The following is a 13,282-nucleotide window of genomic DNA, read 5'->3' as shown; positions in this document are numbered from 1 at the left end:
TCCCCACCGGTGACCTGGGCCATCCTTTGGGCTCTCTGGTGAGAACCCTCAGCCTCCCATCCTAAGTCTCTACCCTGATTGGCTGAGCAGGGGGTTGTTGACAAGAAGGAGACTCAGGTCCTTGTTCTTCTCTTTTAAGACCAAGTAAATAAGTCGTAACCAGTCATATGTTTGAAGAATTTTGCTGCTTCTCTGCATTAATGGTCTCTGAGCAGTTCGTGATTCTCTCTAACATTGCAGTTCTCCTCAGATACTTGCTGAATAATTACTGTGCACTGTTGTTGGTCTTGAGCTCACGTGAGAGCACTTTACTCAGGTCATTCCATGTATGAAATTCAAGATCTGATGGTTAGTTTCAAAATCAGGGCTCTTGAGTCCTTTTCCCTACTCTGCCACTGACTGGCTGTGAGACCTAAGACAAGTCAATTCTCCTTTCTCAGCCTTAGCTTCTCCCTCTTTCAAGTAGGGATAATAATGATTCGGTCTTACCTACCTCAACACACACACTGTCTCTCCTCGCACACAAACAGTCTCTGCAGTTGAAAGGCAGCTGGCAATCTAGTAGGATGCCCGTGGAACAATGGGGTAGAGAAACCTGCATCACTGAAAGTACAGCCATGAAGACAAGACACACCAGCCTTTCCTAGCTGGCAAAAATCAAACTTCCACAGAAAGAGCCCTATGGTGTCATACCCCAGCTCCCTAAGCCCTCAGCCACAACCACTTAAGACAGGGGCCTTTCTACACTCTGGTTCTGTTCTCACTGAAGAGTCATTTCCAATTGTTTGCTCAGACCAGCTTCCCCAGCACACTCACTGCTGTGCAGCTCTGTACATGTGGCCATGGCTGAACAGCAAGAATTCCTGCCCATTTCCCTACTGGCTGGATCATGGTTAGAGTGTGTTTGTGGTTAATGATGTCGCTGTAGATTGTTCGTTTCCTGCCTTGGGAATTCAGACAGTCCCTTTCCCAACATATCTCCAGCACATCAGTCCCTGGCTGGGTCTCCTAGGTAGTGGAAAACATCCCTTGTTTGGTGCTGCCAAGGGGAACGTGCAGAGCTGAGATGTCCCTCGGCTTGGATCAAAGGGGGATGTTAGATGGAATTTATCACACAACGCTCCCTGCTCCCCAGAGCCCCACGGGGAGAATCCAGAGAAGGGGGAGTCATTTCTCCCCTGCACTCCCAGAAGAGCTGCTAGGACTCCTTCCTGCCAGCTACTCACCCCTGGATTCATCCTCAGCTCCTGGGATCTTTCTGCTCCAAAGGCTCCAGAGGCCTGGGGTGGGGAGGGCGTCACTGCACAGTCTGAAACACAAGGGAGGTTTCTGGAATTGAAGGAAGGGGCAGAAAATGGAGAGGAAAGAAACAGAGAGAAAACGCCTCATCTCTCTCCCCTCCCCCTCCCCCTCCCAGCAAGAAATGTTCTCAAGGATCAGCGTTAGGGGAACTGGTGCCCTGGGCAAAACTTGTACTTTAGCACTTCCCCATCGCCCCTGGATGATCCCCCTCCCCCTTTCCCCGCAGCTCCTGCACTCCCAACCCTTGCACCTCCTTAACCCCATCTCCTGCCCCCTCCTGTGCCCTAACCCCTACACTGTGTCCCCTTTGCCCTTAAGTCCCACACTCCCTTCCTGCGCTACCAGCCACTGCCCCTCTGCTGCATCCCCTTCACCCCTATCTCCTGCCCCCTCCTGTGCCCTAACCCCTACACTGTATCCACTTTGCCCTTAAGTCCCACACTCCCTTCCTGTGCTACCAGGCACTGCCCCTCTGCTGCATCCCCTTCACCCCTAACCCCTGCACCCCCTCCTGCACCCACGTGGGGACAGTGACCTGTGTGCACGGAGCAACTCGCGTTGCTGCCCACTCCTCCCTGGAAGGCTGCTCCTCCGGGCACCCCTAGGACCTGCGGGGGTGGGGTGCGGGGGCAAGAAGCGACATCATCCGAGCTCCCTGCACCAGGTCGCTTTCCTCAGCCAGGCTGCATAAGGGGAGGGAAGAGAGCAGCAGCTTCTGATGCTTCCCTCACAGCTGAGCCCAGGTGGGGAAAGTGACCAGGATGCATGGAGCACATAGTGTTGCTCCTCTCTCCCCCCAACCTCCTATGGGGCCACGGAGGAGCACTGGGGCAGGGGAGAGCAGTGAGCACCTTTGCACTGGCACATAGTGCCCTTTGACCCCCTGGAGCCCTGGGCGGCTGCTGGGGGACCCCACCCCTAAGGCCAGCCAGGCTCCCCAGCACAAATAGCAGAGAACACAGAGAGACTGGCCACACACTGAGCAGCGGTAGCCTGGGCAGCACATAATGGAGACTCGGGGGGGCTCAGCCTCCCCAAACCTTGTGTCACCAAGGGGCAGTGGAGCCCATGACTAGGGGCCCTGGAGAAATTAGGTCCCCCTGGAAAAGTCTCCTCCATGTCAGCCCCAGGGCTGGAGGAGCTCTCACTCCGTGCTATGGCCCGGGGGCTGCAGCAGGGGCAGAGAGCTTCTCTGGTCTTGGGGCCACAGCGGGGCAGGGGTAAAGGAGTGACAGGGTGGGGCTAGTGGGGGAAGGGGTGGAACAGAGGTGACATAGTAGATGGGGCTGTGGGTGGAAGGTATCGCAGGGGGCAGAGCCACAGACAGAAGTGAGGGGGCCTAGTTCCAGTGCTGGGGGCCCTGCAATTGTTCTCCCTTTCCCTGGGCTTTGGCATCACTAGCCCTTGCTTAACGTGTAGGGTTCAGTGGTCCCCAAAATGTGGGGCATGACTCCTAGGGGAACAAAGAGGAAGATTCATAGGGGCACCTCAGGGGCTGAGTCAGCCCCCATGGAGGGAGCACCAGTCAGCCCAACTCTGTCCCAGCTCTTTTCCAACTCCACCCTCAGCCTGGGCCCCTGACTGCCAGCTCGGCCTCGACCCACTTGCCCCTGTCTGCAACCCTTTCTTCAGCAAGCAACACCCCACTCCCAGCCCCAGTTTTCAACTGTGGCTCAGAGGGCCCACAGCCATGGATAAGAGGGCACAGTGTGAAAAGTTTGGGGACCACTGCTTTAGGGTGACGTTCTGAATCACTTCCATGCAGTCCAATAAATGCTATTCCTCACCCATCAGGACCGACTAAGTATGTTCTGCTGCCCTTCACTCATGCAGGAAGGATAATAACATTTCATACCACTCAGTGCTAAAGTGATTTGTAACCCGCCACCAGCTAAAAATGGTCATTTTGGGGAAGCGGCCCCATGATGCTGCATACCTAGGCAGAGTAGGTGTGTCTATGCAAACATGGTCTGTTCCTGAAGCCTTTCCCACAGCTGGTCAGTACATGTGAGGGGGGAGCTCATTCAGCCCCTGCTTCCGCTTAGTATTTAAGAACACCTTAGTGTCCCTGTCTCTGCTGGCCTTAGATTTCTCATCCTGTCCATTTCCTGACATCTCAGATGAGGTGGCCGAGTGGTTAAGGTGATGGACTGCTAATCCATTGTGCTTTGCACACATCGATTCAAATCCCATTCTCATCGGATGCATTTAGTCTTCACTCTTCCTTTGTAGACAACCATCTCCCCCTTTGGTACAATGACAGATCAAACAATGTTGCTTCTTGCAAAGAAAACCCTGCTCAGAAACTCCCTTGCTTTAAATAAAATGTCTAAGTCTCAGATTTCTAAAAAAAAAAATCTCTAGTCCTGTATGTCTTAGTTTTATCTCAAAAGGAAACATCCTCATAATCTCCTCCAAACACCCTGAGACCTCCCCAAATTATTAAAATACCCCAGTTCTCAGCAAAGCCATGACAGTGACCCAAAGCTAGAGTGTCTAGGCTAAGCTGTTCTGAAGGAGGCAACTCAAACATTTTCTCCCTGCTTCCCTTGGCAAGGTCTGACTGCGAAAACAAAATTCCCCAAACTGAAAATTTTCGGCTGAAAAACCAGTACTAGCTATTTGAGGACTTTGGTTTGAATGTATTGTTATTGTTCTCTTCTGATTTATGAATCAGTTTTGTCATCCAGGTGTGTTTCCAGCTGTTGATTTGTGGGGGAGAGATGCCAAGTCATGATGTCTCTTCCCCCCTTTCATAGTTTCTTCCAACTTTCTAGAAAGCTCCTTTGCTATGATGTGAGTCAAGCGATGTCCATTGTTGCTGTGTTATCTCGGCGAAGTCTGCATTGTACACGGTTCCTGGGATAGTCCTTGGGACTGTAGCCACCTTTAATAGGCCAGCAGTGAGTCTGGCTCCTCCCTTGTCGCACCTGATAGGCTGGTGGGGGGCATTTCCCAACTTCATAACATATTTCTGTAATGCACACAGAGCAAACTTCATAACTTCCCAAACCAATGTGAGCACATAGAATGCAAGAAGACATTAAGGTTCAACAGATGAACAGTTCAAGATTTTTAAAATGATACCTCACCAGGCAGACTTTGTTCAAAACGTATCATCACTATATGAGAGTGGTGAATATGGGGCTTGCAGGGTGCTGCTTTAAGCACAGCGTGCCACACCTGGGCTTCCATTGCAATGGGAACGTACCCTTAGAATCCATCTGTCCCGGGATAAAGATGGCAGCATGGCTGGCCTGGGTCATCTGACTTGGGCTCATGTAGCTAGAACTGAGAGGCTAAAAACTGTGGTGCAGATATTTGTGTTCACACTGAAGCCTGGGTTCAGAAACCCTCACCCCTTGTGGGGTCTCAGAGGTTGGCTTTGAGTCCATATGTCTGCACTGTAATTTTATAGTCTTGCAGTCCAAGTCCCATAACCCTGAGTCAGCTGACCTGGGCTTTGAGACAGGTGACCTGGGTGTTTTAATCATAGTGTAGACATAACATTAGGGCAGGTCTAGGAGCCCAGAAGGTTGGGAGGGAGTTTAGCAAGTGGAAATGGTAAAACCGCAGGGAAGTATTACCCTGGACTCATGGCAGTTCTCCATTGGTCTGTCTGCTTTTGAGGCAGGGATAATAACTGCCAGTGGTGCCCTGTTGAGTGGCTTTTGGGGCACTTGCTCTTGGCTGTTGTCAGAAGGACCTTTGGTCTAGCCCAGTGTGGTTTTTCTTATGGTTTAAATTACACTCACAGGCACTGATAACAGAGTTACTGAACGTTTGGGAGTTAGAAGCTGGTAAGTCAGCGGTCCAGTCCCCTCATGGATGACCCCCTCCCTCTGGGACAGGGGCAGGTCTGAGCTCTCACACCAAATGCTCATTGTGGCTGCCAGAATCTGTGGCCAGCTCATTTAGTTTATGCCGAAGGTTGAGTCCTGCTTTGTGCCCAGTGTCTGAGAATGAAAATTCTAAACCACCCTATGAAATAATGAATGCAGCAGGATGTGCTATTGTCCCTGCCCCAAAGCAGGCAGACCAATGGAGAAATGCCACTGAATCCATGGTAGCACTTCATTGCGGTTTTACCTTTTTTGCTTGCTAAACTCCCTCCCAACTTTGAGGGGGCCCAGAGCCCAGTATTGAGGTTGAGCTGAGACATCTACACTGCAAATTTACCACCCCACGGCCAAAGCCTCGGGAGCCTGAGCTGGCATGGGGCAGCCCTGGGTGTTTCATTGCAGCGTGGACATAGCGTAGTATTATGTCTGCACTGTCATAAACACACCCAAGTCACTATTCTCAAACCCTGGGTCAGTTGATTCAGGCTTGTGGGGCTTGTGCTGCTGGGTTATAAAATTACAGTGTAGACACTTGGGCTTGAGCCCAGCCTCCGAGATCCCACAAAGGGTGAGGGTCTCCGAACCTGGGCTCCAGTCTGAGCCTAAATGTCTGCACTGCAGTTTTTAGCCTCACAACCTGAGCCCCAGGAGTTCAAGTCAGATGATCCAGGCCAGCCGGGCCACACTGCTTTTATTACGTTATAGATGCCCTCTCAGGGTATGTCTACATTGCAATGTAAGCCCAGGGTTAGCAGAAGTCATGTCAGCAGCCCCAACGCATAAATATAAACCAAGAGGAAAAGACTCACCCTCCAAATAAGCTGGGCAGTGTCCTTCTCCCTACGGTTCATAAGTCCAGCAACCACAAGTCCTTTAACATGAGCCATCCCCTCTCTGCACCCCACTCACAGCTGTTGTCCTTAGTCAGTGCAAGCCCAGAGGTGCCTCTGTAGAGTTCACTTGACATCCTGGGTGGACAAGGGGGAAAATAAGAAGGCACTATTCTCACTAACTTGTCTGCGGACTCACTCATCCCTCCACAGCCACCCTGTCCTAACACTGATCTAACCCCTAAATTTTAGTATTAGGACCCATGCACCAGCCAATTTGGCTTTCAAACCCCTGTCCCCTGCCTAGCAAGTGCTATTGAACTAAGCGTGAGTCCCTCAGTCGGGGTCTGCCGAGCACAGTTGTGCTGCCCTCAATTTACACAAGGATAACAACGCTTTATTTCTCCCACCCCAATAACAAGGAGACTGGGAATCCAACACCAGGCAAAAGTGATCATGTCAGCAAGGAACCCAGCATATTTCCAATATACTGTAAAATCCACATGCAGACGAAACCTTGCAAGAAAATCTTCCTGAGGGAGTCTGAAGCACTTGCTGCTGGAGGGAAGGAGGGAGCTGCGGGTTGGGATTGAGAGGCACTGGGAATAGGAGGGGGCTGTGGGTTGGGATTGAGGAGCAGCGTGAGGAGGAGGGGCCTGTGGGTTGGGATTGAGGGGGCTGTGAGTAGGGACAGAGGAGAAGGGTGAAGAGGAGTAGGCTCTGGTTCGGAGTGAGAAGCAGTGTGCATAGAAGGGACTGAAGTTTGGGACTGAGGGGCACTGGGAAAAGAGGGGATATGGGTTTAGGCTGAAGAGCATCGTCATTTGGGGATCCAGCAGGAAAGGGGAAAGCAGCAGGTGATTCTAATTCCTAGGGATATTCTATGTGTTTGTATGTATGTGTGTGTGTGTGTGCAGGGAAGGAACATGCTATATGCCCAGAGGCCTTTATTCCTCCAGGCTGCAAGGACAAGAGGGGCTGTCAGGAAGTTGCCCCTTCAAACACACACAGAAAAAGGCCCTTCTGAGGAAAGGGAAAATCCTGACGAGAGAAAGTTATGTCAAAGAGGACTCCAGAAAGACAGTTTAAGATCTTGGGGAGTAGTTTATCACCTGACCAGGGACTTGAACCCTGGACCATCCAATTAAAAGTCTGATGCTCTGCCAACTGAGTTTGCCAGACTCACAAAGTAAAAGAGCAACTTGGTGTGGAGGAGAACTAGTCAAGAAAACAAGAGCAGGAAACAGTAGGGAAAACCTGCTGCTCTCTCTGGCCTGGTCAACACTACAAGTTTATATCTAATTTAGCAGCATAAAATCACATTAACCCTGCACCTGTCCACACAACGAAGCCCTTTATATCGATATAAAGGGCTCTTAATACCGATATCTGTACCAACGAGGGGAGTAGTGCTGAAATCGGTATTTGCCATGTCGGATTAGGGTTAGTGTGGCCGCAATTCTGCGGCTTTGGCCCCCTTTGAGCTCTGCTTGCAGAGGCAATAAAGTCAGTGTTGTTTCAAATTCCTGCATTCTTTATTACTTCATCACATAAACAGGGGGATCACTGCCACAGTAGCCCAGGAAGGGTGGGGGACGAGGGAAGCAATGGGTGGGGTTATTGCAGGGGAACCCCCTGGAATGGCATGCAGCTCATCATTTCTGCGGGATGCCTGGGGCTCTCACCCAGAGTGGCTGTTTGACTCTCATGTTCTTTAGTAGGCTTGCCTGATAGTCTAGACAGGACTGACTCTCCCTTTAGACAAAACTCAAAGAAGGGAATGACCTGGGGAGTCATTCCCATTTTTGTCCATGCGCCCCTGGCCAGCCTCACCGAGGCCGGCCAGGAGCATCCATGACAGCAGCAGACGGTTTAGTATAACTGGTAACTGTCATTGTCAACTTGCAAAGCAGCAGATGGGACGGTATGGCTGGTAACCATCTGTCATGGTATAATCCCCACTCTGAACGTTAGCGTCCAAAAGATGGGGTACCAGCATGAATTCCTCTAAGCTTAATTACCAGCTTAGAACCTGTAGCGCTGCCACCAACCAGGAATTCCAGTGCCTGGTACACTCTGGTCCCCCCAAAACCTTGCCCGGGGACCCCCAAGACCCAGACCCTCTGGATCTTAACACAAGGAAAGTAAACCCTTTCCCTCACCATTGCCTCTCCCAGACTTCCCCTCCCTGGGTTACCCTGGAAGATCACTGTGATTCAAACTCCTTGAATCACAAAACAGAGAGGACAATTCACCTTCCTCCCTCCTTCTCTTTCCCCCTCCCAGACTCTTCCTGAGAGAAAGTAATCCTGGCACAGAGAGAAATCAGCCTCTCTCTCCCTCTTCCCTCCTTTCTCCCCACCAATTCCCTGGTGAACCCAGACCCAGTCCCCTGGGGTCTCAACAGAATAAAAAACAATCAGGTTCTTAAACAAGAAAAGCTTTTAATTAAAGAAAGAAAAAACAGTTAAAATTATCTTTGTAAATTTAAAAAAATGAAATAAGTGCAGGGTCTTTCAGCTGTAGACACTGGGAGCACCCTCCCAGCCTAAGTATACAAGTACAAATTAAAATCTTTTCAGCAAAATACCAATTTGAACTCCTTCCAACCAAATACACATTTGCAAATAAAGAAAACAAACATAAGCCTAACTCGCTTTATCTATCCAGTACTCACTACTTGGAATCCATAAGAACCGGTATCAGGGAGATTGGAGAGAAACCTGGTTGCACGTCTGGTCCCTCTGAGCCCCCAGAGTGAACAACAGCCAAAATTAACAGCACAGCACAAAAACTTCCCTCCCTCAAGATTCGAAAGTATCCTGTCCTCTGATCGGTCCTCTGGTCAGGTGACAGCCAGGCTCACTGTTCTTGTTAACCCTTTCCAGGCAAAAGAGATATGAAGCACTTCTGTGCTATTAACTCTTACTTATCTGTTTATGACACCATCTTTGCTAACTTGAAAAGGCAAGGGGATGCTGCTGTGTAGTGCTGCAGTACCGCGTCTGTCAGCACCATCCAGTAGTCATACGGTGACAGTGAAAAAAGGCTGAATGGGCTCCATGGTTGTTGTGCTATGGCGTCTGCCCACGCAATACAGGGAAAAGGGCGCGAAATGATGGTCTGCCATTGCTTTCACGGAGGAAGGACTGAGTGACGACATGTACCCAGAATCACCCACGACACTGTTTTTGCCCCATCAGGCATTGGGACCTCAACCCAGATTTCCAATGGGTGGGAGAGACTGCAGAAACTATGGGATAGCTATGGGATAGCTTCCCACAATGCAACGCTCCGGAAATTGACACTAGCCTCGGTATATGGACGCACACCGCCGAACTAATGTGCTTAGTGTGTCCGTGTGCACTTGACTTTATACAATCTGTTTCCAAAAACTGGTTTCTGTAAAATCGGAATAATCCCCTAGTGTAGACATACCTTGTGATTAACATCTTTGGTGGCTAATTGAACGGCTGATGGTTCAAACCCAAGTGAAGATGGAGGTGGTTTTTTTTAGTGATGAGAATCCAGTTCATTTTAATGGGCAGAAAATCTCCTCAATGCTTGTCTAGCCTCATTGGGCAACCATAAGTGACCCTTCCACCAGATGCATTGGTGGTATAGTGGTGAGTATTGCTGCCTTCCTAATAGTCAACTGGGGTTTGATTCCCAGCCAGTGCAGTGATGTGGTGTTTCCTCTGCTGGGAATTAGTTTAATTTCAGTCACATTGTATCAGTTTAGTAATGGAATGAGAGAATCAATGTTCTGCAGGTCATTCAACACACAATGGAGGAAGAAAGGGGTGGGACTATACAATGAGCAGGTGGAGTTATCCTGGTATTACGCTTGGTTTATTTTTTTAAAAAAACTTCCTTTATTTTCCTCTCCCTTTTAGACTCAGAGCCTTTAAGGTCAGAAAGGACCAATGTGATCATCTAGTCCGACCTGCTGCACCTTACAGGCCAAAAGACCCCCCTCCCCTCCTGTAATAGACCCAGTAGGGGAGGCAGCTCTGTGCACTGCCCCTACCCCAGGCAGCACATGGACGACCTCTGCCCCCTTCCCCTAATGGGTGTGCAGACATTTGCCAGCAGCACTAAGGTGGCTCCCTGCCCACTCTGCCTCCGTCCCTCTGTGTCACTCCCAGAAATGGCCGGCATGTCCCAGCATCCTCTGGATTGGGGGGAGTGTCTCCATTCACTACTCCTGCCTCGAGTACCAACTCCACAGCTCCCATTGGCCAGGAACTGCAGCCAATGGGAGCTCTGGGGGCAGCGCTTGCAAGCAGCGGCACACAGAGACCCCCTGGCACGGCCCACCTAGGACCTGCTCCCCAGGGTTGTGTGTACCAGTCACTTTGGGAGCTGCAGTGCCCGGGGTAAGCGCGACACCTCCTGCTCCCCAGCCCGCTCCCCCAGCACAGAGCCTGCATCCCACACCCAAATTTCCTCCCAGAGCTTTGCTTGTTTTCCTTTCACCCAGAACCATCCTTCTCCTGGGATGCAAGTAGCCATCCCTGGGAAGCCAAGAGGTAGGCACAGGATTCTACCTCCCAGCAGCCAACCGCACCTCCCCAGGCTTTTCAGGCTTTGCGGAACAAATGGGCTTAGCTTCTGCCCTGCCTTCCTCAGCTAGACTTTCGTCTTTTGCACCATTCCTGCCTCACTCCCTCCTTTGGCAAGTCACACAAAGGAAGCCAGCAGGAAGAGCCGGCCGCCATAGACCAACATCCAAGGGCAGAGGAGACCAAGCCACAAGGCTTCAAAAGTTGACTGGCCAAGGTCCTCTAGCTTTCACCTGCTGATGCTAAGGCTTTTTCCCAGCTCATTTCACCACCCTCTGTCCTGCAAGGGTTGAGCTTATTGCAGCTCTTACCCAAAATTGGGCCAGCTAGTAAGCGTAGGGAGGACGAATGACCCACCAGAGTTTGGCAGAAAGCAGCGGGTTTATTATACTGACAGCTAAGTTCAAAAGAAGAAGCGGGGGTGTCACACTCACACTTGCATACTCATGCTCCCAGGACAGGCACAGCACTGGAGATGTCAGGATTCTGCAAGGTAAGTGTCCCACAGTGCAGCTATGGATGGTGCGATGTAGGTAAGTCTTCCTGAGGCACAATGAAATACAACTCAGAGAACCACTGGCCATGCGGTCCGGGCAAAGGGCATTCACTGGAGATACAAGCTTGTGAGTGACTCCTGAGCACATGGCCCCTTCTCCTTTTAAGGACCTGCACCTAATGGCCTGCGACTAGAGATGACTTGGCTGCATCTGGTTGGTCACGCTCCACTTTGGGCAGTGTCCATGCTCTGAGTGTGTGAGTGCTGCCTAATTAGAGTCCCAGACACCTTGTCTACCTGGAAGCTCTTCTGCTCTTCTAGCTGTTCAACCAGCCCATTCATCCCACAAGCATTCCAGGAGGGGGACAGGGAAAACCACTTCACAGGTATTCAGAGAGGGAGAGGAGACAAAAGCAGGAGGGAGAGAAGTATAACACACCTATTGAGCATACAGGTTATACATTGCATAGAAATCACTGCTGCTCCTACAACAGCAGAGACAGGCCAGTAGGAGCTGGGGAAAGGAAGCCATCATGTTTCTCCCTGGTTTTAAACCAGGGACCTTTTGCATGTCAAGCAAACACGATAACCACTACACTACAGAAACTCTGTTGCAGTGCTCTGCCCCTCCCTTCATAAGAATATAAGAATGGCCATACTGGGTCAGACTAAAGGTCCATCCAACCCCATATCCTATCTGCCAACAGTGGCCAATGCCAGGTGCCCCAGAGGGACTGAACCTAACAGGTAATGATCAAGTGACCTCTCTCCTACCATCCATCTCCACCTTCTGACAAACAGAGGCTAGGGATCCCATTCCTTACCCATCCTGGCTAATAGCCATTCATGGACTTAACCTCCATTAATTTATCTGCAAAAAGAACAAGGAGTAATTGTGGCACTTTAGAGACTAACAAATGTATTTGAGCATAAGATTTCATGGGTTAAAACCCACTTCATCGGATGCATGCAGTGGAAAATACAGCAGGAAGATATATAGCTATAGATACACACACACACACACACACACACACAGAGAACATGAAAAAATGAGTGTTGCCATACACACTATAACAAGAGTGAACAGTTAAGGTGAGCTATTATCAGCAGGAGAAAAAAACCTCTTGCAGTGATAATCAGGATGGCCTATTTCCAACAGTTGACAGGAAGATGTGAGTAACAGTAGGGGGACAAATAAACATGGGGAAATAGTTTTACTTTGTGTAATAACCCTTCCACTCCCAGGCTTTATTCAAGCCTAATTTAATGGTGTCCAGTTTGCAAATTAATTCCAATTCAGCAGTTTCTCATGGGAGCCTGTTGTTGAAGGGTTTTTGTTGTAATATTGCGACTTTTAGGTCTGTAATCAAATGACCAGGAAGATTGAAGTGTTCTCAGACTGATTTTTAAATGTTATAATTCTTGATGTCTGATTTGCGTCCTTTTATGCTTTTATGTAGGCACTGTCTGGTTTGGCCAATGTACATGGCAGAGAGGCATTGCTAGCACATGATGGCATATATCCCATTGGTAGATATGCAGGTGAATGAACCTCTGATAGTGTGGCTGATGTGATTAGGTCCTATGATGGTGTCCCCTGAATAGATATGTGGACAGAGTTGGCAACGGGCTTTGTTGCAAGGTTAGGTTCCTGGGTTAGTGTTTATGTTGTTTGGTTGCTGGTAAGTATTTGCTTGAGGTTAGGGGGCTGTCTGTAAGCAAGGACTGTCCTTTCTCCCAAGATCTGTGACAGTGAGGGATCATCCTTCACGATAGATTGTTGATCCTTGATGATGCACTGGAGAGGTTTTAGTTGGGGGGCTGAAGGTGACAGCTAGTGAGGTTGTATTACTTTCTTCATTGGACTTGTCCTGTAGTAGGTGACTTCTGGGTACTCTTCTGGCTCTGTCAATCTGTTTCTTCACTTCAGCAGGTGGGTAGTGTACTTGTAAGAACGCTTGATAGAGATCTTGTAGGTGTTTGTCTCTGTCTGAGGAGTTGGAGCAAATGTGGTTGTATCTTAGAGCTTGGCTGTAGACAATGGATTGTGTGATGTGGTCTGGGTGAAAGCTGGAGGCACGTAGGTAAGTACAGCGGTCAGTATGTTTCCAGTATAGGATGGTGTTTATGTGACCATTGCTTATTAGCACAGTTGTGTCCAGGAAGTGGATCTCTTGTGTGGACTGGTCCAGGCTGACATTGTAGGTGGGATGGAAATTGTTGAAATCATGGTAGAATTCCTCAAGG

At 49.7% G+C, this 13,282-nt stretch overlaps 1 non-coding gene across 1 annotated transcript; it reads right to left on the bottom strand.

Annotated features, from left to right (window-relative positions):
- Positions 1–11,569: 11,569 nt before the first annotated feature.
- Positions 11,570–11,642, bottom strand: TRNAV-GAC (transfer RNA valine (anticodon GAC)). Its single transcript has one exon. It is a non-coding gene; the product is annotated as a tRNA-Val (tRNA).
- Positions 11,643–13,282: the final 1,640 nt, after the last annotated feature.

Source organism: Gopherus flavomarginatus (genome assembly GCF_025201925.1).
Source record: "Gopherus flavomarginatus isolate rGopFla2 chromosome 13 unlocalized genomic scaffold, rGopFla2.mat.asm SUPER_13_unloc_2, whole genome shotgun sequence".
NCBI classification, from domain to species: domain Eukaryota; kingdom Metazoa; phylum Chordata; order Testudines; family Testudinidae; genus Gopherus; species Gopherus flavomarginatus.
The sequence above is the reverse complement of the archived record's forward strand: the minus strand, read 5'-3'. Positions and strand labels throughout refer to the sequence as shown.